This window comes from Vidua macroura, chromosome Z (genome assembly GCF_024509145.1).
Source record: "Vidua macroura isolate BioBank_ID:100142 chromosome Z, ASM2450914v1, whole genome shotgun sequence".
Classification (NCBI taxonomy): domain Eukaryota; kingdom Metazoa; phylum Chordata; class Aves; order Passeriformes; family Viduidae; genus Vidua; species Vidua macroura.
The window spans coordinates 7,950,531-7,962,740 of record NC_071611.1 but is presented as its reverse complement, the minus strand read 5'-3'; the positions used below and the strand labels follow the sequence as shown (position 1 = coordinate 7,962,740).

General features: G+C 42.0%; 1 protein-coding gene across 4 annotated transcripts in view; it reads right to left on the bottom strand.

Moving 5' to 3' along the window:
- Nucleotides 1-11,368, bottom strand: part of LOC128821738 (ubiquitin-associated protein 1-like) — a 32,763-nt gene extending 21,395 nt beyond the window's left edge. For 2 of the 4 annotated variants that reach the window (XM_054002988.1, XM_054002992.1), the window contains exon 1: nucleotides 11,241-11,368. The gene's annotated coding sequence lies outside the window, so the exon portion shown is untranslated. Of the gene's footprint in view, nucleotides 1-9,961; nucleotides 10,158-10,762; nucleotides 11,019-11,240 lie in introns of those variants that run through there. The other 2 variants (XM_054002991.1, XM_054002989.1) reach the window with 2 other exon arrangements.
- Between the last annotated feature and the right edge of the window lie 842 nt (nucleotides 11,369-12,210).

The window sequence follows — 12,210 nt, the reverse complement described above, 5'->3', positions numbered from 1 at the left end:
AACAGCACAAGGAAACAGACAAGTACTTACAAGCAGCCCTGTGGTCAAAGCAGATCAGGGCAAGGTTTTCCTCGGGCCAGACAATGACATGCCAAACAACAGCATGGAAAATGCACCTATTATAGATGCACCTATCACATTTAACTGTGGCAGCAAATGGATAGCCTTTTTAAAAAGGACTCTTTCCAGAAAACTCAATCCTGTCACAAGAGAAAACCATCTGCAACAAATATCTAAGGCTGGACTGATTTCTACACTCCAGAAACTTGGGCATAGTGCAGGTTCTGTTCATCCAAGAGCAGATGTGGACTTCAGAGCACAGTTTAGTGATTTTTACCCAAATTATTTAAAGATCATGTAAACAAAACAGCTGAGAGAAAAGAGATGTGTTTTCTTCTTTTGTTTTCTTTACTTCAAGGTCAGCTTCACTAATCTACAAACTGCAATATCACCGAAAAAAAAAATGGTAAACTAGAAATATAGGACTAACTTCCCCTTCTTGAGGCACAAAATAAGCAAGACAAATCTGAGAGATAAAAATATAAATGTGCCATGCAATTCCTACATTCTAGGGAAAAAGTGAAAAAGATGACCCTGGACTCATACCAGCAATAAGGGCTGCAATAATCTCAATGCCATAATGAAACAAGTCCCAGATTTTATGAGCAGAGCAACTGTTTTTAACTGCTATTTTTCTATATCTAAAGTTTGGATAGCAAATACCTACCAGTTTTGAGAGTTTGAAATTGTCAGATGGTAAGCATCTGGTAACTATCAACAAATGTAGCTACTTCAGCTTAATTACCATAAGATTTCATACTACTACCAGAGTAAATTTCTTCTAAGCAATCGTAGCATTAGCAGAGCCAGGAATGTGCATTAACTTTCCTCATTAATCACAGCACTTTAGAAGGAAGCTAATATTTCAATACAACCCTTCTTGAGAGAGACTGCTGATTGTTAGTTTCAATAACAAAATAGCCCATTTACTCTGTTCTTTTGGTAACGATGCATGGATAAGCAGTAAAGTATCCTGTACATTTAGAATGTATGCCTGCAACCCAGAATATCAAACTAATTAAAATGCTGCTCTATTTGTTGCAGTGGTACTTCAACATGTAACAAATTGATTCTGAAGTACTTGAGTATTATTAGTATTTCAGACTTGTCCCAGTTATGAATGAGAACTAGACAGACACTCTCAAAATGCACAACAGAGTAAAACAGCTTTTAATCCATTAATCACAACATTCTATTTTTAATTCAAAAATAAGAGCATCTCTGCAGTTTCAAGCTTTTTGCTCTTATAGTCTTTAACTGAGGGGAGTAACAGGTAGCTGATCTGGTATTACTTAGAAATAAATTAAACTCTGTTGACCATACTGGGACCTACTCCCAATACCAACACAAAAACTCAAACTATTTTGATACATAAAATAATTTGTATTCATTAATTTTCAATATTTATTTATTAACCATAACTTAATTCATTTAAATACATTACAACAGTTAAATGGCTATGTAAAAAATCCATTCCAAAGAAAGCCATAAGGTTGTCATCTTTTCCCTGTTAAAGCTCAGAAGAGAAATTATAACTTTTGTTGATAATTATGGTTTTGGTTATAAATTTGGTGAAATATTAACACTTATAGAATTGATTTAACGAAGCAGACAAAAAAAATCTATCAAGAAATCAAGCTGGCCAAATTTATTAAATGGAAAAATAAAATCTGCCAGCAAGTCAAACATCACTTGCAATTCCATGTATTGGATCTCAGACAAAATATTTGCCTCTTGCACTGTACAAGAATAATGAGAACAGTGTTATACTACTATAGATGCATCAATTTTTCCTTTTATACTTGGGTCACACGCACTACCCACTCTTACCACACATTTAACATTTTCCCAGCAAAATTCAGCCTGGTACTGAGGGAAAAAATAACCTGTTACATTAACTATTCCACCTCCAAACAACCCTGCCTGTCCTGCAGCAAGTAGGCTCAAACATTGATATTCAGCATGGGAGCCACTGTTTCAGATCCTGATTGCACACTCAGCCCAAGCAGTTTCAACACACATCAGGCCAACAACAGCCTTTTCCCATTCCTGAAAGGATCTCTCCCATTATGTGGTTAAAACTGTTAAACTATTTCTGCCATCTGATGTCCCTGTTTCCCACTGACACATCTTATTTCTCTCAACTAAAAGAGCCACATTCTAAAAATATAAATTCCCTGCAAACTCACTTGATTCAATCATGGAACATTTTGGGTTGGAAAGGATGTTCAAAGATCATCTAGTCCACACACTCTGTACAGGCAAGGGTATCTCTTCTTCAATCAGATTGCTCAAAGCCCTATCCACTGTGTCCTGGAACAGCTCCAGGGATGAGATATCCACAGCTTCCCAGGGCAACCTATTAAGTTCCTCACCACCTTCATTTCTTCCTTATGTTCAATTTCAATCTTCCCTCTTTTCAGTTTCATCTTTCAGTGTTGCCATTTTCCAGGAAACACCCCAATTCACCATAAATTAATCTTTCTCCAAATACACACTTTGAGATACATGGAAGAAAAAGTCCTAAACACTTCACACTCCTAAAGCAACTAAGAGCTGGTCATAGGACACCTGGAAAAGTGTGGTCTCCAAAACACTCATTTGTGAAGTGACAATATAAGCTCATAGCATCTTAAATCTCACTGATTTTCAAAACATACCCCATGAGACTTGGTTTGCCTTTGCCTTGACAGTGCTATTGTGAGAAACCTGAACTGCACCCTAGGTGCCACAGGTGTGACATTCTTCCGAAGCTTATTTGACTTTTTCTGGGGTTTATGCGTTTCTCTGACACCTCATCACTGGTAGCATCTTAGCTTTCAATGCCAACTCATTTTGTACTTAATTCATGTGTCACTCCATATTTAGCCAACATCTATCTTCATCTAACCCATCTTATCAAGACTGAGGCAAGAAAATAAACATAGACAGAAACACACAGCTGAAAAAATGCCAGGTTTTGCAGCACTGAAGGATGCAACTAAAAGACCAGGAAGAAAACAAACCCTTATCACTGTTCAAGAATACTCACTTCAGCTACTGTCATACGTTCACTGAGCTGAGGCCTCATCAGGGACATACTCCTTACCTAACCAACTCAACAGAACAAAGGAGTCAAACTGAAATTCAAAAAATGTATCAAGCAAGTGAAAAGATGGTCCCATTGCAGGAATGCCTAAAAACCAATCTTGTTTCATCTCTCTCTCAGTCAATCCTGCTTTCAAGTCTTGCCACACAGCCCAAACAGGACTGAATAACTGCATTAAAAAGATGAGCTAGGTGGGAAATACTATGGGTAGACAGCACCAAATTAAATTTCACTTCCAGAAGTCACATTTTCAAATGAAAAAAATTAACTTGTTTTAGTTAACAAGGAACTGGTGCATAAGAGCATTAAGAGCAGGAAACTGATTTAAAATTAAGAGTAATTTCTTAATTATTTCTTATAATGGCTTGTAAACTTTGGAGAGGCTAGAACTGGTATGAAGATGATGTTCTGCCCTTTCAAAACACATAGCAACAGAAGCATCATTACCAGGTATCAAAAAAACAAAAAAAATCTTCTGTATATGAAAACAGCAGCAGACACTTGAACTGCTCAGCAAACTGGCGGTACCCACACTGACTATACTTCTGAAACAATTAATTTGGAACACAGGAAGGTAAGTTGCCTTGAGCAAGCTTATCTAGTGTAGAAAAATAAAAATTTACCTCTGAACAGTGAAGTGAAACCGAGATTGCCCTCAGCTATAGTGGATCTATTGCAAAACAGAAGCATGATAAATAAAAGAGCTGCTTGTTGTGTTTTGTATTAGAAAACTTCATGGGCCCACACTACCTGAGGGCAGCATACTCAGTCCTGAGCACAAACATCTTCCTTGCCATCTCTTCATTTTGTAGTTCTCAAATAGCAAATGCCCCTCTATTAGGGGCTGCTTAAATTGAAATATGGTTCAGCCTGTAATCCAGCTACAGACTGAAAAATTCAGAAATGGAAGCCAGAAGCAAGAAGGAAAAACCAAAGACTGCACATCTGTTAAACAAGGTTTACTCTGTGTGTGCAACTGCTACAGCTGAGGTTACTAGCAATGAAGATACACAAATATGCAGACAACCCCCACCCTCCAAGAAGGAAAGCAGAGCAATTACTCAATCCTTGAGGTGTACTTTTCAAGCATGCTCCAGCTGCTACACTCACCTTCACCTACCACTTCAGAAAGCCTTTCTGTACCACAGGCGTCATTCTTCCTTCCCTGCCACATTCACACAAGGTACTTGGTAGATCCCCAAGCTTCATAAAATAATCTCCTCACCCACCTACCTTAATTTCTACTGTTTCCATTTAAAATGAGCTTTAAGATTTAAATCTCCTCACTTAAAACAAACTGAAGGGGTGTGCTTTCCCTCTGTGTAAGACAACAAGTTTGCCCTCCCAGCACTGCAACCCTACTTGCAAACCCTGCCAATGTTTGGGCAGGTAAGTTTAAGGAGTAGTGTAAAAGTCTGCAATTTGAGAGTGAACTTTCTATCACAAATACACAGAGCAAAATCCACAGACTTGCAAGGTAGTAGGAGAGACAGACCAGCACATGCACATAATTACAAGCCTCCCAACAGTAAGGGCATATGGATACTGAACTTCCAGTGCTCAAGTGGAATGGAAAATAGAAAAGAAACCAAAGACAAGGAAAGACACTGCTTTCAGATGAAATCTAGATACCTACAGGATATTTATAATGCCAGGAATTACACACTTCTCATTCATTTTCTTTCCCCTGAGGGCAAAGTAGTTTTGCTGAAATTCCCTTATACCCTCAGCACCACACAGCTCTTATATGAGACTCCAGAATACCTGTCAAGGCACTTAACCAGCAGTGAAACTGTCCCTGTTTTGAAGGTATGAGGAATATGGCACAAAGCTGAAGCAGTTTGCTCAGAGTCATCCAGCTCAGCCAGCAGCAAAGTCAGAACACAATCTGTGTTTCCTAAATCCCAAACCCACAGCTACCCCAGGAATCTCACTGCAGTCTCTCAAGTTTGGAACAGTGTCTATTCTCTACCAAATTACTCCAATTCAGTCTTTTTCATCTCTTCTTCATAAAAGCCCGAGGAGGCACTTCAGATTTGAATATGAAATCTGGTGTAGTCCAAACTTTATTTTTAAGTTACTATTTCCAATTAATTTAAGTCTGTAAATTTGTTATATACGATATAGCCTTCTCAACAGTACAAACTTTTTCCCTGCACATCACGAAGTTCTTCAGCAGATACAGTAATGAATACAAGTCCCAGAACACTTAAAGAATGAATAACTAAACAGAAATGTCTCATTTTATGTGCAATAAGAAACCATCAGAGATGCATTAGCTTCATTTTCTCAGGACATTTTGACAGATCTGACTCAGCTTCAGCAATCTAGCCTTATTTTATTTTATAACTAGACCAGAGTAGGTTGCTGGATGAAGCTGCCCCATGACCACAAAAGTCATCCCACAGATTCTCCTCTCCAAACATTTAAGGCTGGCAAGAACACAGGAGAGATCTCTCTCAGTGGACCATCATAATAACCATGACAGGGCAGTAAGATGGCTATTTTTTTAAGAAGCAAAGCAGCAATACTGTGGCCTGACCATTCCTCCTCTGAGCTATCAGATTTTCTACTGTCACCTGAGAATCAGTCCCAGCCTGCCCCTCTTATAACCCATATGTCTGATTCAACCCAGCTTACTTTAGGAAATTAATCCAGGGCTGCCTAATGACAGAACATGAGTACCACATTCAGATTCCTGCAAGAACATCAAATTACAGGAGAAATTTGCTTTGAATGAAGACTGGCATAAAATGGATACACAGCTTCTCTTCCAGCATGAAGGGAAAGTGAAAAATTCTTTCCATTACTTGGTAGAACCGATTTAGCCAAAGTACAGCCAGATCCCCTGCACTAAACACGGTTACATTTCAAGTGTTCATCACAAATATTGTAACACATACAGAACATCCCCAGAGACAGACTTTCAGAACTGTACAATAAATGCATATGAACAGGGTGACATTACTGTGTCACAAAAACAGCAGTCATTTTGCCAACAGAGTTCCCAGAGTCCACCTCTAAATTCAAAGGCAGCTCAGACCACCTTGCCATTCGTGCCAAAACCAACTTCTTCACCTTTGACTTCATTTATTTTTCATCTTCTAATACAACTGTGAATTCTTTAAGGTATATTTATTAAGCCTTTTCCAATTGAAGACCTTCATATAGATGAGATTAGAGACCGTAACAGTATTACTTTGATATTCACACTTGAATTTGATAGCTCTCCCTTTGCATACAAATCCAGAAATATTCAACAGTGTTACTTAAAAGCAACACGCCATCTTACTGTCTTTTCTTGGATTTTCTTTGCAAAAGAGACATTAAAGTACTAAGCACTTACTTCCAGGTAAGTAAATAGAAAACAAGTATTGGGTTCCCTCCCACAAGAAAGAATGAAGCCTCTAATTACAGGTACTTTTTTTTTTTTTCCTTCTCTTCTTAATAAGGAATATAAAGGTTCTTGCTGGAAACAGTTCTTTTGTACATTGTTACAAACACAGCAAGCAAAATGAAACTCAACAATCCTTCACCTGTTTTCTAACAAGAAGTCAGACTATCAACAAACTGCTTGTGGTGACATAATACTTAATTAAAAGATTAAGAACACATACTTTTCTTAGAGGCTATGTAGCACAAGGCTTTTCTGGCCTTCTTCAAACATAGTTTTATTCCAGGTGATTAATAATGATTTTATTAAAGATAAAGAATTCTTCCCTGCTATATGTGCCTTCTATATTGCTACGTCAAATTATGACACAGTACTACGCAAGGACACCACATGATGGTGTTAGTCATTAGGGTGGAACCCAGAGTGGCTTTGCTGTATCACAGAAGGAAACACTTAAAAGTTTAAACAAGCACTTCAGAGAGTGTTAATGAACTAGGAATCTAGTTTTATTTTAGCACTCACAATTGATGAGGTGTACCAAATTCAACACACATGCACTTCCCTGTGTCTGAATTAGGCACAGGGCTAAAACATGACACAGCACACTGGTAACAGGCACACCTTTGAAACACACCTTCCCAAAACCAGGGAATAAATCTCATCAGTCATTTCAGTCATGGCTTCCTCTGCTGCTAGCCTAGGGATGACAAATGGTGCAAGCACAAACATATACGTAAGGAAGGAGCTTAAAAATGAAATCTTTCACATAATCTAGTAGATAGTTACCAAAAATGCTGAGCTACAGTAACACAGACCAGACAAAAGCTCACAACTCTTTACTACTACTTTCCCCTATACCAAGCATCAACAGCTAAATACATTAATTGTACTCATATGCAGATCATCCTCCAGAAGAAGAACTGACTACATCTTGGATAGGACTCCCCTTCTTCTGATTTAAAATGTTATTTCGTGTAAGAGTTTCTGACACAAAATGCAGCTGAGATAATACCAACTCAGTCAGTTACAAACTATAATACTACTAATGCAGCTCGGCATTTTGAACCAATCTGTTTTCCTTCTAGAAAGGAAGATATAAGTCTAAATTCTGTATATTCTCTTTCAAGTACATTACAAGCTTAAGAGATTCTGGAAAGACCTTGTAGCTTTCAAAAATTAAAAAAAAATACAAACCAAACCGAGTCTGGGCATACATTCTGCCCTTTAAAAGTTTCCATCCACAGGAAAGACAGCATTTCTTAACATTTAAGAAAAAAAGCCTTTGCGCGAAAGGATTTTGAATAAATCTAAAGACTTGAGAGAGGGAAAGCCCCCAGTGCTTAGGTTCTGATGGAGATCTCAGCACAAGATTACATTGACTGCAAAAGGTCATTAGGGACACAGAACATGAGCTTATTCAAACCAAGTCAGAGGGTCAAAGCATTAAGCAACGCACTTGCATGCCAGAGAGGATTACCCACCTAAGTAGTTAACACACAACGACTGTGAAGTCAGGCTTGTATCGATCAACTGCACTAATCCCAAGGGTCGATTGCATAGTGGTATGTGCTGCAAGATCAATAGCTTTGCCTTCCCAGTTATCAGCGTAAGCATACACAATGCAGGGATGAGAAACCAATCTTTGATGCATCCTAGGAGACCTACTTTTTCAAACAAGAAAACTATTTATAAATTGTAAACAACCCTTCTTTGCCTTTCCTTCAAAGAACTGTTTTCACAAACAGCTTCAGAGCTTTCCAATTATGGCTCCACTAGATCTTCCTTACGCTGACATTGATCTGAATTGCGCTGATCAATTTTAAATAGAGAATCATGCCTTTAGGTAGAGATCCTTGTAAAATGACAGCTGAAACTCTGGAATTCATGACTGAAAAGACCAGGAGTGATTGCTACACAAAACACCAGAGAAGGTTGGAGAGAAGTTCTATGTAATAAGGAAAGCTAAATTTCTCACAGATCAATTTATTAAAATATTCAACCTAGCACCAACTGTAAAATACGGGAACAGACTGCTCTTAAAAATTAATGATACAGAGACTGGATATGGACAACAACAATTATCAATTAACTGAACTGCACAATGAAATTTTCAATCCCTAGAGTTTGTGAAAGCAACAGGAAACCATAACCTTACACAAATTAAAAAGGAGGATGAGTAAGGTGACAACTTCTGTGTCATTAAAGCACTTCTGCCACCAGCACAAACCAAAACAGCTCCGGCTGTCACAGTGTGACAGATGAGGCTGGATTGGTCCAGAAACCTAACTCCATTCTGTCAGTTACAGGTTTTTGTCTCGAGGATAACAAAACATCATGTGAATACTGGAGATGGAGCTCTTCCATGTGTTTTTGATGATTTTTCACCATTATAATTTTTCTATCCATCAGCATAAACTATACAGTAAATCTCCCAGCTGACCAGTATACTTTCAATAGTCTGAAAATTTAAGTTCTCTTCATGAAAAAGAAACTAACAGTTATTGATTCACATATGTTAAATCTGAGAGTTTTTTGGTCTTCCCTCTTAAATTTCATGTCCATTTGTTTCAGCCCATACTTGAATACCACTTTAATAGCAGCAACTTATTCCCTGACTCCTTTGAGCCATAGGGCATGCACAGAAAAAAAAAAAAAAAAAAAAAACAACACACACAAAACAAACAAAAGGAGATATCAAATGAAGGCCAAGTACAGGTGGTGAGGCAAGGAAAGGACCATCACTTCATCACTTTGAGGTGTTTTTTTTTTTTAAACTAAACCCACAAACTTGCAAAAGCTGTTTAAAAATGACATACTTTTTTGTTTCCCTGCCCTTATAATTAAGGTTTTTGCCTAAAAGGTTTAAGCCACCCAGTGGCAACGGTAACGTTAAGAACCACTGGCACTTCTGAATTGCAGCTCTGTGTGTACAGTAAACTGAAGTCATTGAGCAGCAGTTCTGCGTGGTGCTCTAACCCAACACCACCCCGCACACGCCTCAAAATGCTCCTCGTGCTGCTACCACAGGCAACACCTCAGCCCACCCTACTGCCTGCGCCTGATGCACAGTTTTTCCCCATGGAGAAAAGGGAAGGAGGCCAAAACAGGTTTTCCCCACTCTTGCCTGAAAAATGCCAGGAAACCAGCCGCTGCAGGAATGCCTGCACAGGGGCAGAAGGTCCCGTGCTCCAAGGCTGATAAGAGAAGGTGATGAAGAGGTCTGGCACTTCCTCTTTTTCCTCAACACCCTGGATCACAGCTGGAGTAGGAATAAGATCCCCCTCACCAAGCTGCCACAAGGGACTCCTCTTAGTCCCTTAAGAGGCTGTGGGATGCAGCAAGCCTTCCATCAGCAGCACAGCCGCTGAAGTTACATCATCAAGAACAACGCAGCTGCCCCTTAGTTTGGCAACACTCACTTGCCAAAGTGACTCACGTAGGAATATCGACCTCAAAGTGCTTAAATCCAACAGGAACACATTTGACTGGGTCCAAGATGGCAGCTAAATTAGTTCCACAGCCAAGTGCCAGAGTCCATCTGCTTATCTCCACTCTCATGAGACAACATCAGTGTTGCAACATTTCTATATGATGAGGTTTTTTTCACTTGTTTGGCTTTTTTAATGATATGGGGAATAAAAACAGTTAATAAGGCAGATATTCATTTCCATCTATTGTCATTTCTTTTACTAATTAAAAACAAAACAAAACCAAAAAAACAAAACAAAACAAAACAAAAACCCAGAACAAACCTAACCTTCCCTTCAGTACAATAAATTTTGAGCTATCCAAACACAGGAAGACAGCCCTTGAATTATACGAAATAAAAATAAATAAGTAAATGCACTGAATGTCTTATTTCTAGTAAGCACTGAGCTAAAGGGATCACAAAGCATTATCAGGAAGTTGAAACAACTAAGCTGAAATATTTTTACAACAATGTATACATCCATGGGATGTCTGCATCTCAAACTCTGAGAAAAACGTAGTCAAAAGCAAAATACGTAACTAGAAAAGATCCCGAAATTGGTCATAAGGATAAAAAGAGAAGTGTAGGGCTAAAACCCACTAAATAAACATGACTGGATCTTTAGCTTACAAGGAGACGCAGCCAAAGAGTGAACACTCCGTGATTTAGCAGAACTCTTAAGTCACAAGTAGTACAGGGACGATGAGTACCGCGATTTACACAGCACAAAAGGCAGAAATTAACAAGTTACCTGAAGGCAGACTCGACACACACCACACCCCCAAAGAAAATCAGATGTTTGTTTTGGCTCTTCACGGATTTAGTTACTGCGAGGAAGCACTTCCGAACATCACGGACACCAGCAGCTCACTCGGATTTCAACAACCACCGAGCAAACTCATCAAGGGCAAACTCATCGGGGTTACTAGGCAGAAAAACATTCCCTTAACTCCGGCGGTCCCGGAAACTGCTGGAAAGCAGGAGCTTGTGGGACAGGAGCGTCACCTCTCCTTGCTCCGCGAGTCCAGCCCAGGGCCGAGTGCCGGCCCCTCACAGCGGCTACACCGAGCGGGAGAGGAGCGTCCCTGTCCCCGGAGAAGAAGGGGCGCGGTCCGTCCGCAACTGCCCCCGCCCTGTACCTGCGGCCCCCGCGGTCCCCACCCGTACCTGCGGAGCCTCAGCCTCGCTGCCCCACCCAGTACCTGGGTCCCCCCAGTCTAGCCCGGTACCTGCGGCCCTCGGGCCCGCTGTCCCGCCGTCCCGCGGTCACCGCCCGCCGTCCCTACGGGCCCCGCTCGGCGCCGCCGGACCCGGGCGACGCCATCTTGTCTGGGCCCCGCCGGCGGGATGGCGTCACGCTGTGGCGTCACCTGCGCCCGCCGGGCCAATCAGGAGCGGCGGGCGGTGACGTCACCTCAACGGGAGAGGGGCGGGGCGAAAGTAGAGCCACGCCTCCACGGGGGCGGGGCCGGGGAGCGGCGGTGTGTCGGCCGTGTCCGTGTGTCGGCCGCGTCCCTGTCCGTGTCGCCTGCGTTTGCCAGCCGCTGACGCTGTCTCTGTCCCTGTCCCATCCCTGTCCCTGTTCCATCCCCTTACGAGCCGCTGTCCGTGTTGGATCCCTCACTCTGCCCTGCTCCATCGCTGTCCCAGCCCCTGTCCCTGTCTCTGCCCTTGTCCCAGCCCCTGTCCCAGCCCCTGTCCCTGTCTCTGCCCTTGTCCCAGCCCCTGTCCCAGCCCCTGTCCCTGTCTCTGCCCTTGTCCCAGCCCCTATCCCAGCCCCTGTCCCTGTCTCTGCCCTTGTCCCAGCCCCTGTCCCAGCCCCTGTCCCTGTCTCTGCCCTTGTCCCAGCCCCTGTCCCAGCCCCTGTCCCTGTCTCTGCCCTTGTCCCTGCCCGTGCCTCTTCCATCCCCGTCCCTGCCCTGTCCCCTGCCTCTCCCTGTTGCTGCTCCTGCCCCTGTCCCATTCCCTGTGCCATCTCCGTCCCTGCCCTTGTCTCTGTCACTGTCCCTTTACCTGCTCCAGTCCCTGCTCTGTTCCCAGCTCCTGCCCTGCCCGGGAGCTCCTCCAGCGCCTCCTGCCCTTCTCCCAGCTGTGCATCGTGCAGGGGCTCCCCGAGGGGCTGGATGAAGGTGGTGCGTGGCACCAGAGAGGCCATTTCGTACCACAGCCTTCAGCCCCTTCTCTCAGCAGCCACGGCCG